An 18384-nucleotide genomic window follows, 5' to 3' on the forward strand; every position below is an offset into this window, starting at 1 on the left:
TAGGTCACTGGTTTGGAAGAAAATGAAAATGATTAAGGAGGAACTTTATTATATGGCATTTGACTATCAATTTGTGTATATTGTCTCATTGGGTTTTTTATAGGAGACCTGCAAGTTCCGTATTGTTATCCCTATTTGTAAAATAGAACCTAGAGGAAATGGGGTTCAATCACTAGCCCCTACCCAAGATCACTCAAAATTCAAACCATTCTCAATAAATTGAAGACTTGTGCCTTAATCGCTGTGTCCCATTGCTTATCCACCTCTACCTTCAGGGTTTAAAATCCTTAATGGCTTAAAATTTGATTGGAAGGGCAAATCTGGACCAGCACTGCATTGGAAAATGACCACAGAACCATTTCAGCCCCTGGTGATTCAGCCCACATCTCTCTCAAGGACTGGGGCCTGGATCAGATACTGTACAACATCTCATTGGAGGCCACAGGAGACTTCAGAACTGGAGGCAGCCACAGGGTCAAGAGCTGAGCTAAAAGCCAGAGTCCAAAGAATCAGAATGAAGACAGATTGAGGAGTTGCCAAATTGGAAGAGCTAGAACAGATAGAAAGTCTGAAACCTGGGTCCAGGGAGCCAGTGACAAAAGAGGAGAAAGCAAAAGCAAAAGAGTGTCCCCAGCCACTGCCACACCATTATTCAAGGTGCTTTCAAAATGTATCTAAGGTAACTCTATTCTTCCCTAGCAATCACCCCCACTTATTGTGAATTAGCATCCACATATCAGAGAAAACATTCGGCCTTTCATTTTTGAGGATTGGCTTATTCACTTAGCATGATATTCTCCAGCTCCATCCATTCACTGGCAAATGCCTTAATTTATTTCTTCTTTAAAGCTGAATGATATTCCACTGTGTATATGTACCACAATTTCTTTATCCATTCATCTGTTGGAGGGCACCTGGGCTGGTTCCATAGCTTAGCTATTGTGAGTTGAGCTTCTATAAACATTGATGTGACTGCATCACTGTAATATGCTGATTTTAAGTCCTTTGGGTATAAACCGAGGAGTGGGATAGCCGGGTCAAATGTTCATTCCATTCCAAGTTTTCTGAGGGATCTACACACTGCTTTCCATAAAGGTTGCACCAATTTGCAGTCCCACCAGCAATGAATGAGTGTACCTTTCCCCCACATCCTCACCAACATTTGTTGTTGTTTGTATTCTTGATAATTGCCATTCTGACTGGGGTAGGATGAAATCTTGGAGGAGTTTTGATTCGCATTTCTCTAGTTAAAAGATGTTGGACATTTTTTCACATATTTGTTGATCAATTGTATTTCTTCAAACATTAGTACCTATGCACATACATAACCATACAACTGGTGGGATTCTACATAATGTACAACCAGAGGAATGAGAAATTATATTCCATATGATATCAAAGTACATTCTACTGTCATGCATAACTCATTAGAATAAATTTTTTTAAAAAATTTAAATGTATCTAAGGTTTTTAAATGTCTCTGTAGGCTTTGCTCAAACCACCCATGAAGGAAGTCCAGGCAGGTTAATGTGGGCAGGCCATTGTGTGTTACTGAAGCATGTGCTAGAACAACTACGCAGCTCTCTCCAGCCCTGGGACTCAGAGCTCTGAGCAATCTCAGTGCACCACTGTTAGCATCACAGCTGTTCTCGACTAGCCATGAAGAACTTAATTAAACACAATTGAAGTAACAGTTTGGGTAAAGCAACCTTGTCTTCATCCGCAGTTACAGAGACTTGAGAAGCTGCATTTCCACCCAGCTAAAAGGATCTCCTGGTGCAACATGGCATAGAAAAACTGCAAGCTTCAAGCAGATTCTCTTACTTCCTCCCTTCCCTGGAGACAGAGAGGAAATTAAACACCTTAAATTGGATTTTAGACTCTGTTTGCTTCTAAATCTTATGGTTGGCTCAAGCTAGCTGGAGCTGGAGTGTAGAATAAACTGGAAGCTTGAAAAAAACACATTCCTCTAGGGCAGGGGAGACATGAGCCCTGTACTGCTTTGCCTCATTTGGTTAAGGATTGCAATCTCATTGACTTTGTCCTTCAGCTGTTATGATGGGGTTGCGCCTGCAGAAGGCTGACAGATAGTGGGGTAGTGCTCGGCAGTGGTCTTCTGGGGCCAAGAATTTCAGAAGATACCAAATACAGATTTTAATCTTCAGAGCTTTGTACTTCCTAAGGAACCCAAAGCTTTAGTTAAGGTATTCTCTGCCCGTTCCCTTAGTGCTGTTTAGATTTTAATAGAAATCTGAATGATCATTGAAGGTCAAGAACTAGCCTTTACTGATTCCTGTAAAGGAGTTCTTAAGGGTCCAACAAAGATGGCATTAAGATTTTTCCATGCTAGATGATGGGAGGTTTGGAGGTTCCATTGGCTAAGAAAGCAAAGTTTGAGAAATTGGGAATTGAGACAAGTTTTATATTAGAAATAATAATTACCAAGGAGGCTTGCATGATTTATCTGTCCATTCTTACCATGAACATTTATTATGTTGCTTGTGACTTGCACTTGTACAGATAAACGTAAGACTTGGATCCTGGCTTCAACAGGAAGCCCCAACTGCATAACTAAAGGTAAAAAAAAAAAGAGAAACTTGGAGATGATAACAGGATTGGGTGCCTTCTGTTGAAGGTAAGAGGAGGAGCCGTGGGAGCATGAGACTTTGGATGAAGAAGAGATTTAAGAATTGAGCACGGGCATTGGAGATGGAGAAGAGGATAGAAGAGTGGTACCCACAGCTTTATAGAAGAATCAGCTGGCAAGATGGGACCTGGATTCAGGAAACTAACAGGTGGCAGGGGAAGGCAGCATTTCAGCACTGCAAAAACCAAGCCAACAGGATAACTAACAGCTACCATTTGTCATCTATTTTGTGCTTGGTCCATTTATTTAGTAAATATTTAAAACATCTACTATTTTAAACACTCTATGAAGTCCTAGGTGATGACCAAATAAGTTAAGATTGCCCTCAGGAAGCAGATATTCTAGTGAGTTTCATGTTGTATGTCATTTACTTCCCTCAAGAATATGAGAGGCCAGAATCACTATCCTCATATTTTTTATTTGTTCTTTTTAGTTATACATGACAGTAGGGTCTATTTTGACATATTTATACAAACATGGAGTATATCTTATTAAGATTCCCCGTCTTGTGGATGTACATTATGTTGAGATTCACTGTGGTATATTCATATATGTACACGGGAAAGTTATGTCAGATTCATTCCACTGTCTTTCCTATTCCTGTACCCTCCCCTTCATTCCCTTTTGTCTAATCCAGTGAACTTCTATTCTTCCCTCCCTGACCTCTTATTGTGTATTAGCATCCACATATCAGAGAGAATAGTCATTTTTGTTTGGGTATTGTCTTATTTCACTTAGCACTATAGTCTTTAGATCCCTCCATTTATTGGCAAATGTCATAAAGTCATTCTTCTTTATAGCTGAGTAATATTTCATTGTGTATATATACATTTTCTTTATCCATTCACCTGCTGAAGACCACATACGTTGGTTCCATTACTTAGCTATTGTGAATTGAGCTCCTATATATGGCTGTGTCATGATAGCATGTTGATTTTGGATATATACTAAGGAGTGGCATAGCTGGGTCAGATTGTGATTCCATTCCTAGTATTTTGAAGAATTTCCATACTGCTTTCCATGTGGTCACACCACTTTGTAATCCCACCAAAAATGTACGAGGGTACTCTTTTCCCCACTTCCTCTCCAACATTTGTTGTTGCTTGTATTGTTGATAATTGCCATTCTGGTTGGAGTGAGATGAAATCTCAGTGTAGTTTTAATTTGCATTTCTTTTATTACTAGAGATGTTGAATTTTTTTTATATTGTTGACTAGTTGTATTTTTTCTTTTGAGAAGTGTGTCTTTAGTTCCTTTGCCCATTTACTGATTGGGTTATTTATTTTTTGTTTGGTTTGGTTTGGTGGTAATTTTTTTTTTTTTAGTTCTTTGTATACTCTGGAAATCAATGCCCTCTCTGAGGTGCTAGAGGCTGTGAAGAAGCTTTTTAGTTTGATACCATCCCATTTATTGATTTTTGACTATCCTCATTTTTACAGGTGAGGACAGAGGCTCCCAGGTATGGACTCACTTTCCCAGGCCCAACAGAGAAAACTGGTGGAGCCTGGATTTGATGATGTGTTTTTCTGATGCTAAAGCCTCTCAGTCATCTCCCAGTGCCATCAGAATCCCAGTGGACAGAGGGCATTGAATATGGCCATGAGCAGGCCTAGGTAGGGGCAGTTGGAGTTGAGGGATGGTGATAGAAGACAGATTTCAAAGGGCCAAGGTGGAGTGAATGGAGATGTATTTTAGACAGCTTTTTTTTTTTTTTTTCTGCTGTGACTAGGTATCTGACCAGAAAAATTGTAGAGAAGGAAAAGTTCATTTGGGGAGTTATGATTTTAGAGGTCTCAGTCCATAGACAGTTGACTCCATTCTTCAGGGCTCAAGGTGTGACGGGTGGGGGTTGGGCAGGGGAGCAGCTCATATGTTGATCAGAAAGCAGAGAGAGACTCCACTCACCAGATATAAAATTTATACCCCAAAGCCATGTCCTCATGGACCCACCTCCTTCAGCCACACCCTACCTACCTTCAGTTACCACTCAGTTAATCCCCATTAGGGGATTAATTCACTAAGTGGATTAAGGTTCTTATAATCTAATCATTTTTCCTCTAAACCGTCTTGTGTTGTCTTACACATGAACTTCTGGGGGACACCTTACATCCAAACCATAACAAAATCAATTCGGAGACAGGGAGCTTTAGAGATTTATTTGACCAGGAAGGGTTTCTTGAAGATGCATGACCTCTGCGTAGGTAGGGGCCAAGTGCCAGAGCCCTGGGAAAGTACAGACTTGACCTTGAGAGAGTGGTTGATATTTTTTATTCCTTTCAAGTGGTCAACTTTAGATTGTTCTGTGACATTGGAATGTATGCCACTAGCTATGGCCTCCTGGGACCCATGACACCTGAAATTCCTAGGGCCTCTGAGATCTGAGCAACCTGACTCCTATGAGACCAAAACCTCTGAGTTTGTGAGTGTTCTCTCTCTTATGACCTCCACATACAAGGGAATCCTGGTGCCCCAAGCAGGCAGCCCAGAACCGATTATTCCATGAAGCCCAGTAGACCCAAGAAGGCATCTGAAAATACTGTGATGCTTCTTTGCCATATAGTGTGTTATTTCCTAGCACACCAGCCATGGAATGACTCTTTGCAATTACAGACCAACAGCTGAACAAACACAGCTTAACAGTACGTTGTAAAACTTTTACGGTTAGTGAAGATAAGTGCAAAATTAATCCCTAAAGAACAAAACAATTAAAAAAGTACATAATGAAGCAATTAGCTAGAAATGGTGGGGAGCAGAAGGAGAGCGCCCATGGACTATTGTGCTCGGGAAGGGTCTTCACACTTAGGTTTTGTTAATTGTGTTCAGTGAGGGAGCCATAGAAAAGTGAGATTAATGGAATGTGCGGAAGAGGTAACATTTGAGAAAGGATTTTAAGAGTCAACCTGGTGGAAATTTTACCTTTATAAAAAGTTGAAGCCAAAGGGGAAAGCAGCTACAAAGGCCATTATTGGTGCAATCAACAAAATTTGATTATAGACTGTGGATTAGATAATAGTAGTATCATCGATGTTTAATTTCCTGATTGGGGAGAAAAGGCAAGAGCAAACACCAAAGCAAGCTGGGAGCCAGCAGTGCATGGTGAAGCTCCTGAGAGTCATTCTCGTTCTCCATTTCCTTTTTCACTTTTCTTTTGCTGAGTTGGCCTGTTTTTTCGTATCAGACTCTGGAAGGTACTTTTGTGTGTGTGTGTATGTGTCACCATTCCACTGTAATTCTACTCCCTTCCAGGAAGGGACCACTGAGAGCAGAATATTGATAAAACCGAGCATGGACTTCTCCTCCTCCGTCTCCCCATCTTCAGCATCATCATGGTGCAGCTCCTGTTGTGGTTTTCTTTGGCAAGACCTGACACTCATAAATCTGCAATTGCAGGAATGGAATCGAGAGACCTCTCCTCTCATTACACATGTTCTTTACCTTGTAAACCAATGCTAGAGGCAGGATACCTATCAGTAAGTAAAATTTGGCAGTGTTTGTGAGTGATGGTTTCCAGAAATTATCCCTACATGTCAATTTTTCTATAAAGCAAGGCTTATGTGTAACATCCAGTCTTGACAATGAAGAATTACTTCCTGGTGTAAACCACCCAAAGAAACATCCTGTAGATCCCATCTCTCTCTCTCTCTCTCTCTCTCTCTCTCTCTCTCTCTCTCTCTCTCTCTCTCTCTCTCTCCCCCCAGCTCGACAAAGTCCAAAGGACAGGGCCTGGCCTCTAGCATGGTGTTGCCCCAGCAGGCAGTGGAGCACAGAGGTCCCCTAACTTGCGTTCATCATGCCTGCTTTGGATGCTGCTCATCAGTAGGTTGAGTGTCTTGATAACTTGCATATAGCCATATGAAGAAATCGTGGACTAGGGAGAGAGACAAGAAGAGTAATACTATGATTTCAAGACATCTTATTTAGGATTTCAGTGATTCTGAAGCTAAGCTGTCTCATTTAAATTTGATGTATATAAATAAATAATAGGTAAATAAATAGTAATACATTCTCCAAAACAGATACACTTGAGAGTGAAAGGGAGAGTTACTAATAATTACACTGCAACAACAGGTGTATACCATCATTGTCCCAGACAAGACAGGGCCTGTGGTCACTCTGCTTTCATGTTGATATGCATATTGAAAGGAATCCATTCATCTGATATTATCTGTTGTGTATTTACCACACACAAGGGAGCATGCCTGACATTGAACATACAATGTTTCTAACAAGTTACAATAAGCCCTGTGGTAGTCAACTCATGTTGCCATAGCAAAGTAACATAGCCTGGGTGACTTCAACAATAGAAATTTACTTTCTCATCATTCCAGAGACAGGAAGTCCAAGATCAGGGTGCCACATAGTTGGATATGGGGAGGGCTCTCTTTCTGGTTTGCGTACTTGGTAGCGAGAGGTCTCTGGTGTCTCTTCCTCTAATAAGATCAGGGTTCCCTCTTATGACCTCATTTAACCTTAACCACATTCTTCAAAGCCCTATCTTCAAAATCTTGGGGAGTTAGCAATTCAGCACATGAATTGGAGGGGGGAGCAGAATTTAGCCCATAGCATGTGCTGTTGTGGAAAACACAGAATTGTGCAAGTGTCAGGAAGTCAGGGATTGTATATGCTAGATTCATTCTCAAATCCTGTAATAGTGCCTGCCATGTACCAAATGCTCAGTATATAACTGTTGGGTTGTAAGTGTTGGGTTGAATTGACACAGAAATACATGCTGTGATGTTTAGTTTCAGTCAATGGATTGGAGGGTGACAAAAGTTGAAGGCGAAAGACACGTTAGGAGGCTCGGGATGCAGCTGTCCACATAAAGGTAGTGGTGGCTTGGACCAGATGGAGAGAAGTGAGAAACTCAAGCTATACTTACGAGGTCGATCTGGCTGCATTTGTGGATGTATTGGGTGTGGAGGAGGACGCGAAAACAGATGACCTACAGGCTTTGAGCTTGAGCTATTAGGTGGATGAGGGGAAGCTTAAGAGACAGAGAAGGAGGCAGGAGAGGAAATCAAGAACTTTGTTTTGGACAAGATAAGCTTGCAGTGCCTGATTGCAAGTAAGTAGGGATGACACATAGACAGTTGGATATATAAATCCCCAGCTCAGAGGAATGTGTTTCCTCCTGCCCTGTAAAGCTCCCCCGAAAAGCTCTTCCCTAGAAACGATGCCTCTTATAATCAGTAGAATCTTACAGTGATAATAATCATAGTTAACACATCCTGGGCTCTAAGCTCATACAAGGAGTTACCTCCTGTGTTACCTCATTTAATTCTCACAACTATTTTTGGAATTTATCATTTTTTTCTCCATCTCACAGACATGGAAACCAAGTCATAGAAGAGGAAATAAATTCCCTAATTCACCCATACAGCAAATGGGAATTGTAGGATTTGACATCAAGACTGTTTGGCCCAGAGCCTGTGCTCTGAACCACAATGACTTTCTGTCTCCCAAAAGTCAGGCTTTGGATCCATTTTCTACTTCTAAAGTACGATGTGATCTCGAACCCCCGTCAGCTCACCTGGAAAATGGTGGAAATCATCATTAGGTCCCCTTCTACTGCAATACTGATCTCTTTATGAATTGCATTTTAAAGGCAAGTTCCATGTCGGTGCTTTCAGAGATGACACCCAGGCTGGTGCCCAAGCTGACAATTGGTTTTGATGTACATGATAAGGGCAAATCTCTTTAAGTGAAAATCCAGCACTCCAGATTTCATAATCTGAATTTCAATCAAATAGGAGGATGCTCTTTAGAACAAATATCATTTCTGAATGAGACATGGTTCAGTATCTCAGCTTCATTTTATCATCTGCGTGATGCCCTGGAGTGAACCCAGGAGCCGAGAGTAGTGTGATGCTTGGGCCAGATTCACAGCTTCCCTGACATCTGCCCCTGGGGTCTGCCACACTGACTTCCACTATTCCTTCTTAATGACCCATCAGTCACCTGTCATCAGATGGCCCCCACCATGCTGGGACCACAGTATATACTTTCCTCCAGCAATTCCTGGTTGGATTTCAGGAAGGACCCTCCTGACTTAACATGGCATTGCTCTTTAGACACTGACTCAAGAGTAATCCTTTGGGGACAGTGTCATCCTTTTGAGGGACATCTGACATTGATGGTCAATGTGAATTTGATTGGGACATGGTAATGAGCTATTCATATGTGTGGGATTTGTTTCTGATTAGATTAAGCTTCAGAGAGAGGAAAGAAACAGCCACTGATTAAAGACATAAAAAAGGAAACACTTTACATGAGTAAGTGGTTCATATTCATATAGCAAAGTATAAATTAAACATGGTCCAGGGGGTCTGCTTTGAATAGCAGCTGGATGAAGCAGGCACATCCACAGGAGAAGGAGCCTCACAGCAATGGAGAGGGACTGAACCCATCAGCGAGGGCGCTGAATGCACGGAGTAAATAGATGGTTTCTCAGTTATCTGAGAAAATGACTCAGATTAGGGAAGGGAAAGGTTTTATTTGGATTTTAGAAAATTGGTCCCCGAATGCCTGTGGCATTCAAACTCATCATTCTCTGGCAGCACCCATGATGGTAATGGAAACTAGAGATCTTAGTGTAAAACAAAGAAGCAATTAGAGTAGACAGTGCAAGTGTCAATGGGACTCGATTTGGACTCAATACTTCTTTCTCTGAACTTGTGGCTTCTATAGAGGTTTGTTCTGTAAACATGACTATACGGGGATTAGTCCACCTTCCCAGCCTCTTGCAGAGAGAAACTGAGGATCAGCCCCATTGAATTCTGTGTCCCCTGTCCAGGACTGGAGATGGGACTGCATTGCTGGACTCAACAGCTGCTCGTCTCTGGTATTAGTGGAGTTGCCACAGGGCTGTAGCCTGTGACTTTCCAAGGAACCTGGGCTATATGTAAACTCCAAGCCATGACCTTCTTTTTCAACTCAGCTGGTTTCTTTCTTCCTTGATTTTCTTCCCTCTGCTCTGTTTTTTGTTTGCTTTTGTCTTTGTTTGTTTTTTTTTTTTTACTTTATACATTTTTGTAAATGTACTAATTAGTTATGTATACATGACAGTAGGCTGTTTTTGAACTTGAACCAGATTCTTACCAGCAGCCTATTCTGCAGGGTTCCTAATATCCTGCCTGCCCCCTGCAACTCCCTCCCTCTCCTCTTGGGACTAGATCTACTATGTTCTCGACCTCCAGTGGGATCCTTTTCTAAAGGACTCATCCCTGGAATTGAGACACCTGCTTCCTCCCTCTGTCTGGAGCTTTCTTCTACACCCTGGACTGAGTCTCTGATCACTGGTACCTGCAGGGAACTTCTATGGTCACTTTGCCTCTTTACACATCACAGGCTGCCACAGTAGCCCCCAAAGCTCAGAGGTTAAACCCACCAAAAGGTCATTGCTCACTCACAACACAGACCCCTGAAAGATGGGAGACTCTGCAGGGCATCTTTTCTCCAAGTGGTGACTTAGGAACTCAGGTGATTTCTTTGTGTATTCATCATCTTTGAACTTAAAGGTCACCCTGGCCTCAATATCCAGTGGATGGGGTGGGTAATGGAAGTACACTTAGACAAGACAATACTAGATGCTTGCCCACCTTGTCAAGAAGTGACAAGGGTCATTTCTCTTCTCATCTTATTGGTTTGAGCTGCTCACAAGGTCCCTCCTAAATTGAAGCTGTTTGGGAGGTGCAGAGGAGCATCAAGATGTGCTCAGGAGCAACAGGAGCCTCTGCCATGCCCTTGGAGACCACCCCAACCCTACTGTGTCGGGGCCTGACTTCTTTTTCAAATATGAGATTTGAGATTTGAGGTAATCATGAATATGCTCCTCTGGCTCAGAACCCTTTGAGATATCTTCTAATCTTAGTGACCACACATTGGCATAGCGATCCTCAGGGAATTTCCTTCCCTGTACTTCCAAGGCCTAATTTTTATGGTCGGAGCATTGGGGTCTGAGGAAAAGCAGAGTCCTCTATCTGTGAAGAGCTAGTTCCTGGAGTGTGCCTTGCTGCTTTTCTCTGACTTGCCCCTGGGTTTCCTGTAGGTAGGCAGCTCTTTCCACCACCACCCCCCAACTTCCTGCAAGACAGCCTGTTCAGTTTTCTTCATGAAAAGCTCCCAGGCATCCCAGCCCAGCTTGTCTCTCCCTGGAATTCTGCCAGTTGAACCCTCCTACTGCCTAGTGATAGTTATGAAGGATTCCTTTCAAAGGGGGAAAATGCTTCAAGTGTTTCTTGGGCCTGACCCAAATATTCAGACCCTTCAGGGACACCTTCCAAGAAAAAGCATCATGTTTCCCAAGGAGCAGTTCTGGCCAGAGGACTCTTTGGATGTGATCGTTTCGAGAGGGCTTGGGAAACTGTATCCCCAGGGATGTTTTCCTGTGGAGTCTGATGGAAGGGTCAGCATTGTCAGATTTAAAAAATGTCTCCTTACACTTTAAAATAACTAAATAGTTACACTTGGGAACCTGGGGAACCCCAAGTAAAGTACTTTGGAGCTAACATGAAACAAAAACCCAACTTTTGATCCTTTGTTCATGCAATAAGTATTTCTTGAGTACCTCTCATGTGTAACCAGTCCTGTGTAACCATAGGAAATTCTTTGATAAGAACAAGGCAGATATGGGTCTTCTCCCAGAGTGTGGTATTGTAGGCCAGTAACAGGAAAAAGATGCCTTCCCACTAGCAAAGAGGAGGTTGCAAATTAAAACTATAGTAAGAGAGAATTTCATGCCACAGGATTGGCAAAAATGAAAACAAAATTGGACAATGTCAAATGTTGACAAGAATGTGAAAGAATAAGAGTCTCATTCCTGCTGGTGGGAGTGTAACTTTGTACACACGATTTGCAAAAGTTTCACTCTCCTTGGGAAAGTTGAATGTGTGTCTAACCTATGCTCCATAAATTTTACTGTGGTGTAAGTTCATGGAGAGATACCCACTTTCAGGCCCCAGGAGACTCATATGAGAATGTTCCAAGGATCCCCATTCATAATACTGGAAACAAGCCTGTGGATCAACAGGAGAATGCAAAAATAAATTGCCGTCTATTTATACAATGGAACACTAAGGTGAAGGAAATAAACAAAGCGAGAAGCAAGATGCAGAAGGCATACCATGTGGTTGCATTTATATAGTGTTCCAAAACAGGTAAAACTAAACAATGTTTAATGTAGGTTGTGGCAAGGAAATTATTTTTAAAAATTCAGGATAACAGGTTATATTTGGCATGAAGAAGGAATACACACAGGCTTCTAAGACACTGCTAAAGTATTATTTCTTAAGTGGAGTGTTAGGTAAACATTTGTATTGTGTTGTCTTTAATCCATACACATGAGATCTCTCTCTCTCTCTCTCTCTCTCTCTCTCTCTCTCTCTCACACACACACACACACACACACACACACACACACACTCATTTTTGCTGCAGAAGAGGAAATACAAATGATATAGCAAATGATAGAGAAATGCATGGCAGAGTCATTTATCAAAATTAGGACAGCCAGGGAAGGAAGGTGGGGATTAGTAAGACATGTAAGTGTCTCTGTGGTGGGGAAATAGGAATTTTAGGAAAGGGGTTGCAGAGTGAGGCGGGGGGTGGACAGAGATCCATGAATATGGTCTACCCTGGGAACTAAGAAGATGGCGTGACTGGATAGTACAGGGTAAAAGGTGAGGCTGCAGGGAATAGGATTCATTGCTCTTGGGGGTCTTACAGATCTTGTTGAGGAGTGTGATCTTTGTCTGGTCACCAAAGATTGCAAGTATGGGGCTAAGCCACGTTTTCTCCATGCTTACAGTGTTTCCACTCTGGCTACTTCTCTGCCTCATGTCCTTGGCCCTGCTTTACTGATGTCCTTTGGATTTGGTGTTAGCCTTGTCAAGACTGGATGTCTTTTTATTTCTTTTCTTTCTTTTTCCTTTTTTCCCATGCAGAGCAAGGACAGGGGTGGGGTGAGGTGAGGGAGGGGCCTAGGGTGTAAAACTGAAGGATGCCTGAAGAGTGAGTGCCCTACCCAGCCTGTCCATGTCTTTGTTTGCCTACATCTCCATCCCCACAAAAACTCCACAAACAAGTTTCTGGTCCTCTTCCAGCTCTCTCCAGGCCTTAGCCTTGGCTACATCAGCCTCATCTTCCTCCTCTGGCCTGCCGGGTCTGCCTTTCCACTCTTGTCTCAGCGTTTCACAGCCAAGCCAGGCGAGACAACTACCCATAAAAAGATAATTAGCCACATGAGCCAAGAAATCAGGACCATGTGAGTGGTACAAATCATGTGTTCCAAGAATTTGAAGGAGGAACTGGGCCAAGCTGGCTTTGGATGGAAGGAAATCAAGTCAGAAGGAAGTGTTTTGGGCTAACGGAGCAGGGGATACCATTTACCAAGAGCAAAGAACTCATAAAAGTCATAAGGAGACAAAAGCTGGAAAGGATTTGGGATGTTATCCCGTGGAGGTGGCTATGAAATATGAGGCTGGATATCACTAGCCCCAATTCTTTACGTGTGGTAAATAAAACTAGTAAATTGCATCGTGCTTTTCCTTTGAACCTGGAGAGAGCCTCAGAATCCTTCTCAACACAGAAGGACATTAAAGTGAATGCATTTAACACAGGAGTATCAATTCATTGGCTACTCCTGTCATAGACTAAAGTGATCAGGAGTCTTTTAGCAGGAAAGATGACCAAACTATATCTTGTTGCCTTCAGCATCTTTCTGTCAACTGTGTCTCAAATGCTGGGCATCATTTGAGATACTAACAACAAAACTTGGGGTCACCTTGTAGGAAAGGTAGAAGGATCTAAAGCATCCTTGAGCTCAGCATCCCCATTCAACAGCTGGGAAACTGAGACTTGGAAGGAGAGATTTGTTTATGTAAATGACAAACACAGACATGACCCCGACCTTGCACCACAGGTTCCCTGTCTTGGGAAGGGAAATGGACCTGACTTCCTGAAAACCTCAGGCCTGTCTTTGCCAATAGGAGCATTTTGTACAGGTCTCAGTCAAAGGCTAGCATGTGATAAAGCCAGGATTCAAGCCCTCTCCAGCAGCCCCAAAGGCCCACCTGCTTCCTTGCAGGTCTAGGTAGAGGTTTGGATTTGGGCTTTCAGGGAAGGGCTGGTGAGAAGGGTGACCTGTCTCCACCCTGGGTACCTTGTATTTCTCATCTGCCTTAGGTTCTTGTTCACATCTGGGGGGTGGACCCAGCTGCTCCTCACTAGGATACCCCAGCATTTGTGAGGTTGGGGTCTTTCTCTTCAGTGAGTTCCTGATTCCACAAGACAAAGCTGCCTGCTATTGTTCATGCTCATTTGATGACTTCCTGAGTTTTACAACATTTAATTTAAGCTCTGCAGCCAAAGTAACTCTCTTTGGTTGGAGCAGTCTGCACTTAAATGTCAGATCTTCCCTGAAAAACTGCTTGGGTTTGAAGGAAGTCATTGTGTTCCGTAAAATCTGGCTACATTTTATGTTTATGGCCTTTATTAGGGCCTCCAGCTGAGCTGGTTAAAACCATGTCTCTCTAGTCTGAAAGCCCAGGACTCAAATTCACTCATTCCAATAATAGTTACCGAGTGTATACTGAGAATCAAGGCCGATATGGACAATGGTAAACTCACAGGCATGATCCTTGCTTGCATGGAGCTTATAGGGCAGTTCAAGGGAACAGACATTTAAAGGATGAATCATAAATGAAAGAATTATAAATAAGTATTATTAAGGAAAAGGGTGAGGGACCACAGGTATTCAGAGGGTGGTCAAAGAGGTTCAAGTCTGAGTAGGAGAAGTTGTTCCAGGAAGATGAACTAGCAACTAGAAAGGCAGGGAAAGGAAAGACTCGGAGTGGACAAGAAGCCTATTCTCAGTGCCTGGCCAGAAGGGACAGGACCCAGCCTCAGGCTGACATGCTGTACAGTGTCCCCAGTGACTGCAAATTCACTACATGCCTTCACCTTAGGACCTGTAACTCATTAGTTGCTTCCATTGCCCTGTTCCATGTGACCTTTTGGTCTTCATTTCTCATCCTTCTTTTTATGTCCACCTCCCCATCCTCTGTACTTGGGGCATCAACCCACCCACCCAAGAACTCCATGCTGAGCCTTCTCGAGGCCCTCCTTCTTTGACACAAGACTTCCTGTCCCTATCCTCCATTGGGCTTGGGCTTGGGTCTTGCCATCTTTTGTCAGTTAGAAATTGGGCATTTCATATGCTAGGGCCAGCTCCCTTTCTCTCACTTCTTCATCCTCTGCCCCTCCCAAACCTCCATTGGAAGCTTTGTGACATCATCTTCCATTCCGTCTAAATGCCAATGATTTTCTTTTCTAACCTTTGTCTACCATCCCACAGGATCTCTGAGATGAGCTGAGCATAAGACTTTTGAGATTCTTTCTTGGGACATGCTATTGGTCAGTAGAGCCACTCATCATCTAGGAATCAGTGAGCACAGGCCTTTCCTAATTGACTTCAGTGTCACCGGCAGGGTCAAGGAATGGTGACATATATGCTGAGTCTGCATCTTCTTTTCCAAACCCTGGATGCTACCCAAAACCCGAAGGCTGTATCCAAGGCAAATGCTGCCCCCTTTCTAGAAAGTTCCTTTTCACAGAAGGGAGGAGACTGGAGGTGACCTCTGTGTTAACAAGCTCTCCTGCCTCTGAGAAGGGAGCCCATGCACCCCTGTCTGATGGGAAGGCAGCCTGTCCTCTGCAGGCTGTTTGCTCCTCAGAAATGGATGTACAGAAGCCAAAGAGCAGCAATTGTAATGCCTTTTATAAACGAATAACAGGCACAGACTGAGGGCTTCTGTGTTCCAAGCACTGCCACAGGGGCTTGCTGAGGCCACAGCCCTCTTGAGTACCCCACATCATGAGAGTTTCTTATACCAGAGGTTAATTAACCCAAAATCACCACCCAGCTGGCACCCAGCAGGCCCAGAACTGGTTGAGATGTCCTGTCCCTACATACATGTTGCTTTCAATTCCTTGACTGCCCACACTGAGGCTGGCACAGTATTAAACACCACTTGCACTATGAACCTGGGGAGAGGAAGTTGCCTGCCAAAGATACAGAATGACAAGTAGCAGAGGTAAAATTTGAATCCAGTTCTCATGGACTCCAAAGCTGTGCTATTAAATTTGACGCCCTTCTCCCAGCCAGCCAGCTGCCTCACTTCTCCTGAAAATCCATGGTTTGTTCTGAGCATCACTTAACACACAGCCAAAGGAGAATTTAAAGAACTAAGAGAACCTTTTGAAAGAGGGAAGGAGATGATTAATTAAACACTAATGCAGCTACTGTGGTGCTAGATTAGGAAAAGGTGAGGTGAGGACCACAGATAAAACAGGCTAACCTAGTTGAAGCCAGTATGGGGAGGCGACCATGAACTGATTCCAAACAATGAGTTGGGAAAGCAGGGCAGGGTAGAGTATGTCATCCCAGGTGCAGAGACCTAGCAGTGAGAGAAAAGCCGAGTGTTGGAGGAAGGAATTCAACATGGCTGTAGCCTAGAATGTATCAGGGAGCACAACTAGAAAGTGGGAGGGGTGGGGTCCAAGCCCAGATCAGAGGGTGCTAGTGGGGGCGTGGTTCGGGGAGAGGTGTGATTCAGTTCACACCTCTGAAGATCTCTCTGGCTGCAGTGTGTAGAGGAGTTTGGAGGAAGACAGGAGGAAAGAGATCACTTGTTTGGCAGTAGGTACAGAGATGACCATGGCCTGGACAAGGGAGGTGGCCTCAGGGATGGGGAGAGGGAAGTGAATTCAAGAGATTGACAGCGAGTTTACTCTTCTTTGTTACTGTGTCTAGAGGCACAAGGAAAGATGCAGCCGCTGTCGCTGCTGTTCTGATCACAGTGACGGCAGATGTACCCACTCTCAGGTGAATGGTGAGACTCTGAGAAACAGGTTTTCTAATAAAAGTGCTTTGGTGTGAATCATGTTCTGTGTTGTGTTGTTGAAACAGGTCAAGTAATAGCCTCCACTCCGCTTGCAAAAAGAATAATTACCCTGGCCCTTTGTGTTGTCAATAACCTATTCACAGGATTTAGAGGTTTTCATTGAAAATCAGAGTGCAGTGAACTGAAAATCAGTACAATCCCCAGAGCACATGGGTCCTGGAAAGGAAGGTGCACCACCTGGAGCCTTCAACAGATCCTTTTGTCTTCAGTACCAGCTGTGTGGTCGTGGACAAAGGGTCGTTCTTTAGTCGAGTTTCCCACTTGGAATTGGAGATAATGACAACCACCTTGCAGGGTTATTCTGAGGAGCCCGCCGTATAATTTGTATATATGACAGCTGAGACTGACCAAGTGCTTGTGATGGATTGGGTACTTCGTATGGAATTGCCTTAATCTTCTCAACAACCTTATGAGATAGGTACTATTATAATCCCTGGGAAGAAGAAAAACAAGCACAGACGAGATGAAGCGACTTCCTAAAGGCCACACAGCTAGTGTGAAGCAGAGCCAGAAGCTGGACTCCAGCAGCCCAGTTGCAAACCCTTTGTTCACAACCATCAGGTTTCATTGCATCCCCACGGGCACAGGGCAGCAGCTGCCACAAAGACCCTCAGTGGGAACGCTCCTTTCCTTTCCAATGAGTCTAAGTAATATATGAAACATAAGATAAGCCAAGGTGACTGATAAGCCAGTAAATTGCTCTCCAACTCCAACAGCCTTCAGGATCACCCAGGTGAGAGAGATTGGCAAGAGAGAAGGCATTGTCCTTCTAACTAACGCATTTGGTGTTGAGAGCCACAGCCGAAGGGGCCCCAGCAAACTTCCAGCTGCCAGCAAACTTCCAGGTGCCAGCAAACTTCCAGCTGCCAGCTGATGATTGGCTCACAGCGCCCCAGCAACTTCTAGCTGATTGGCTCCTCTGCGGTGATGGTCATTGGGCTGTTTCCCCGCCCTTTCAGACTATGGAGCTGCTCATTGGGGGACTTTTTTGGCTCCGCCCACACGACCCAGCCAATCAGCCTCAAGAGCAGGAGGAGTGGGGGAGGTGGAGAGGCTTGTGGGAAGCTGGTGGTGGCAGTTGGGCTCTGAAGGTTTTTCCTGAGGAGCTGTTTTGTTTGGTGTGTGTGGTTCTAAAAATAAAGTTCGGTTTCTTTTGACAAGTGGCTCCTGAATTGTGTCCAGCCAGACTTCGGCATTTGGGATTGAGCTAAACCCCAATCTGTCTCTGCCTCAGACCCAGACTTATCATCATGGTTGGGCATCTATTATACATGTGAATATTATCCACCAATTATCACATTGACAATACTCGGCAAGTGGCCACTATTATCCACCAAAGATCTTGATTTCTTTCCTTCAGAAGCCACATTCATCAGCTCTGATGAGGTTTTCAGATTCAGCTCCCATTCAGCAAGCATCAACCTTTTATATATTGATCAATTGGCCAATTAAGCATCGATCCTTTCTTTATCCAATAAGTACTTATTTCTCTGTGGCTCTGTGTGAGGTGCTAGAGATGAGACATGAATGAGGTACAAGTTCTGCCTTGAAGGAACACAGAGTGAGTGAGGCTGACTGATCAGAAAGGAAGTTGTGATATCCAGAGATATGAGGTCCAGAGGAGGGAGCAATTGGCTCTGCCCAGAGGACCAAGCAAAGATCCCACAGTGTTGGGGCCCCATGGTCAAGGTCTTGAGAGGTGAACATTTTCAGCTGATGAAGGAGTTGGAAGAACATTCTAAAATTTCAAACAGAATTGGCAAAGGCCTAGAAACA

General features: G+C 43.6%; 1 protein-coding gene across 1 annotated transcript in view; it reads left to right on the top strand.

Moving 5' to 3' along the window:
- Galnt18 (polypeptide N-acetylgalactosaminyltransferase 18) overlaps positions 1 to 18384 on the top strand; it is a 339876-nt gene that overhangs the window by 265195 nt on the left and 56297 nt on the right. The window lies entirely within an intron of this gene.

This window comes from Marmota monax, unplaced genomic scaffold (genome assembly GCF_021218885.2).
Source record: "Marmota monax isolate L192 unplaced genomic scaffold, Marmota_monax_Labrador192_F-V1.1 WCK01_AAM20220418_F8-fsc00061, whole genome shotgun sequence".
Lineage (NCBI taxonomy): Eukaryota > Metazoa > Chordata > Mammalia > Rodentia > Sciuridae > Marmota > Marmota monax.